This window comes from Oryza sativa, chromosome 12 (assembly GCF_034140825.1).
Source record: "Oryza sativa Japonica Group chromosome 12, ASM3414082v1".
Lineage (NCBI taxonomy): Eukaryota > Viridiplantae > Streptophyta > Magnoliopsida > Poales > Poaceae > Oryza > Oryza sativa.
In genome coordinates, this window is record NC_089046.1 from 472,470 (window position 1) to 476,371 (window position 3,902).

Sequence of the window (3,902 nt, forward strand, 5' to 3'; positions counted from 1 at the left end):
GGGACTAAAAGTTTTAAGTCCCTATCACATCGGATGTTTGGACACCAATTATAAATATTAAACGTAGACTATTAATAAAAACCCATCCATAATCTTGGACTAATTCGCGGGACGAATCTATTGAGCCTAATTAATCCATAATTAGCCTATGTGATGCTACAGTAAACATTATTTAATTATAGATTAATTAGGTTTAAAAAATTTGTCTCCCGAATTAGCTTTCATTTATGTAATTAGTTTTGTAAATAGTATATATTTAATACTTTAAATTAGTGTCTAAGTATAGGGACTAAAGTTAAAGTTAAGTCCCTGATCCAAACACCACCTTAATAAGCGTTAGATTAACTGCGGGCCCTGCAGATCCACTCATCGATTTTTGCAGAAATCCCCTCATTATTTCGGTATTTCCAGTCCAGTCCACTGAATCAGAGCCGTTCAACCCCACGCGTGGACACAATCTGACCGTTCGTCTCCTATCTATATGGCTCCGTCCTTACCTACCCGTGGAATCGGTCGTCGCTCATCTCCCCACGTCGCATCCCGTCGTCCCCATCGAGCGATCCCCTTCCTCCCTGATTTCTCCGTCTAGAGGCGGCATCGATGCTCCTCGCCTCCAAGATCTTCCATCGTAGGTCGTCGCCCACGACGGCTTGCCATCTGCTATCCCGTGCCCAGATGTTGGATGCATGATCTCCTCCGTCGGCACAATCCGTGTAGCCGCATCCATCGGCGTTCGTCTCCCCGTACGGTGGCGACCGGATTGGCCACTGACCAGTGCCTCCTCTCCGTACACGAGAGTTGGGTTTTCTTATGTTCAAGCTCCCTCCTCGGTTGCTCCGTTCATCTTCACTGGATTTCTCTGGTGAGTCTGCTGCATTCTTTGCCTTCTTTTATCCCCTTCCTTCACCCTTCTCTGGTCAACTACATCAGTGGCTGCAAGCCTGCAAGATGGAGCTGAGTTGGGAGGCTGAGCAAGCAGCAACAGGAGGAATCAAGGAACAAGGGGGAAAATGTGAGGGAGGAGGAAACTGGGATACCTAAGTAATTTGCTAATGCGTTTTTAGGCTACCTATTCCAATCCCTCATCGTATGGTGTACATTCAGATTCAGATATGATTGGCTTGATATTTAGGAGGTAGGTTCATGCTTTGTCCTAATTTCAGTTATTTGTTTTTATTTTCACAAAATTGTTCAATTTGGATATACCTAACTTTTTCAGTCTTTAGAGGCCAAATCAAGGAATGCAAATAACTATGGAGTTGTACAGGGTTCCTTAAGCCCTCTATTAAGGTAAAGAACATGGAAATCTACCAAGTAGAATAGAAGTTATCACAATCTGAACTCTGTTGTATTGCAGTTCAACCATAACTCGAGCTGTCAACTTGCAAGGGTTTTCATCCTGTCTATATGGTCAAATATTGCCAGTCTGTAACTAAATGTTGTAAGGTATGTGATCCTCAATCCAGTGTTTGCGTATTAATTTACTTATTGTATCAAGCTTTTCTATTAACAGAGTTGTGGTTTCCTGTTTTTCTTGTTCTGTATATATTGCAATTCAATATTTTTATATCAGCTACTGGATGACAATGATTTTCGAAAACTGACATGGCACCTCACTTGGTCGCATTAACGAATCTAGAGTCATGTTCTATTTAATTTCAGCGATATGTGCAGTTCATTATGATTTCTCTAATATATGATGTGTCTCAGCCTGTGAGATAGTTGCCAGACACTTATAATCGGTAGGTCACCCAAGATACAAGTACAAAGCAAGAGATATTCATCAAAGGGTACACAACAATTTTGTAGGTAAGTGGCTTTCAGTTTTGTTGTAAAAAAAAACTTATGGGAAATTTTAGATGTGCTACTTTATTCGCTGAAGTGTTATCTGTATAGATTAGTTTCACCTCATTATACACGAGTTCATGCAAGACCAACACAAATTATTGCCATGCATTCTCTATATTCTTCACTGTGTATGATACATAATGATATAAGTGATATGGTGGCATTAAACTATTGAGAACTGCAGTTTGGTATTATGTGCCAGATTACCCATTTCAAAATTATACAAATGAAACATCCTATTGCAATAGCTATTGTTTGGTTTTAAATATCTGAAGAGGATTTTACCAAATTGTTCTTTCGTCCAGGACAGCCATGGTATCTGATTATTCTCAATTGTTCTTGATCTTCAGACAAGTGAAAAATCGTTGGTCAGTTTGAAGGAACAAATTTCCTCTTGCAAAATACCTATTCCTGTCTAGAGGGCCAATGCACTATCCTCAGCTCAGGAAAACATAATGGATGAAGCTGTCAATTGTTCCACTGAGGAACAAACACAAGATAAGATAATAGTGAACATTCATACTGCATTGATCTCTGCTCCGAGTTCTAAGCAAGAGGTAATCCTTATGAACTTTCTTATTTGATTTATTTCTGAGATGTGCTTATTAAATTTTTGCATGGTGGCATTAGTAATGTTATATGGACTATCAGGTCAATCTTGACGCTTCTTGAATTGAATCAATGCAAAAAAAAAAACACGATAATTATTTTTGCCCTTTGTATCATGGAGAATTAGTAGACATTTTATGTTCAGATATTATAGTCATATCTTTGGAATGGCAAGACAAACCTATACCTTTTTAGGTGCTAAGCTATACATAATTACTTTTATGTTACTTCAAAGATGCAATTCACAATATTTTAGGTTTTGAAAATTGGACATACTACAGAGTGCTTAGGATGCAGTAACATACAAAACCTTCGTTAGCTGCATATGATATATAATATAATTATGTTTTCAGATGGGCCAAATGACATGCATTTGTAGCTCATCTCCTGATGAAGGTGGTCATCCCAGAGCTTCAGTATTGTGCGAGCTATTCTGAGATACACTGCCACTGGAGTCGCTCAAATGTAAGTAATTATTTTAAACAGTTATGTTCTACTTGTGTGGTTATTTGTTTAAACAAGTACTAACTGCCCATTCACTTTAGATTTGGGGCTCCCATGTAATATTATCCCACCTACCATGGCAAGAAGCTGTCTCAAATATAGCAATGCTCACGCTTCGGCCACTCTTTGTTTTGTGGTGGGAAGATAAGACCAAGGATATGTTCATCTGTATTGGCCTGGGGATCGACCAACTGATGTTCTAGCTATTGCTAGCTCACCATGTCTAATAGGCAAATACTAAATGATCCGTATCGCCGATTCATAATATTGAGCTTCTAAAAATTATCCCTACAAAGGATTGTGCATATTCAGTCAATGGTGCTTGCCATTTCTGAAACCAGGCTACTTTCACTAAATGGCACAAAATGCCCCTTTGTGTTATTTGCGATAGCTGCAACTGTTGTGATCGGAGATGTTTTGCGATATAGTTACTACATGCATTGATTCTTCCATGCCATATATCCCAGTATTGCACATCACTCTGTCAGGATATAATGCACCTCCAACAGACTGTATGTAATCTAAGCATGAGAACATGCTTACTTACTGAGTGCCTGAATCTAACAGGAGGTGTACATCCTTAAATCATAGCAGTACGTCTATAAGAGCCCAAATTTAAACATAAAACCAATCAAGCTCATTACAGCTTGAAATGAGTTACTTGTTCTGTTGTCCCACACAGGCTAAATTGCCAGCTAAATATAACACTTTCAGTAAGCTCCAATAACATGTCTTAGGCTCTTTTAGACACGTCTATTACACCCGCGCGGCGTAGCGCGCGAGACCTTTCTGGTAAGAATGTAAGCACCGTAAGGATCGGATCTGCAACTAGGCAGACGGGAACATATTGATCGCCAATCTATCGGTGGAGCATGCACGTATACAACACATGAATGAATAGGAGCAACCAAAAATCAGCGCCCAAATTAAACTAAAATGCA

At 39.3% G+C, this 3,902-nt stretch overlaps 1 long non-coding RNA gene across 5 annotated transcripts; it reads left to right on the top strand.

Annotated features, from left to right (window-relative positions):
- The first annotated feature begins 511 nt into the window (after window positions 1-511).
- LOC9268659 (uncharacterized) lies at window positions 512-3,418 on the top strand. 5 transcript variants are annotated; one of them, XR_010738528.1, is made up of 8 exons: window positions 512-862; window positions 931-1,135; window positions 1,220-1,290; window positions 1,358-1,446; window positions 1,711-1,809; window positions 2,154-2,405; window positions 2,811-2,922; window positions 3,003-3,418. It is a non-coding gene; the product is annotated as an uncharacterized lncRNA (long non-coding RNA). The 5 variants fall into 5 exon arrangements; XR_010738529.1 differs by having other exon boundaries at window positions 2,159-2,405; XR_001541734.3 differs by having other exon boundaries at window positions 2,199-2,405.
- Window positions 3,419-3,902: the final 484 nt, after the last annotated feature.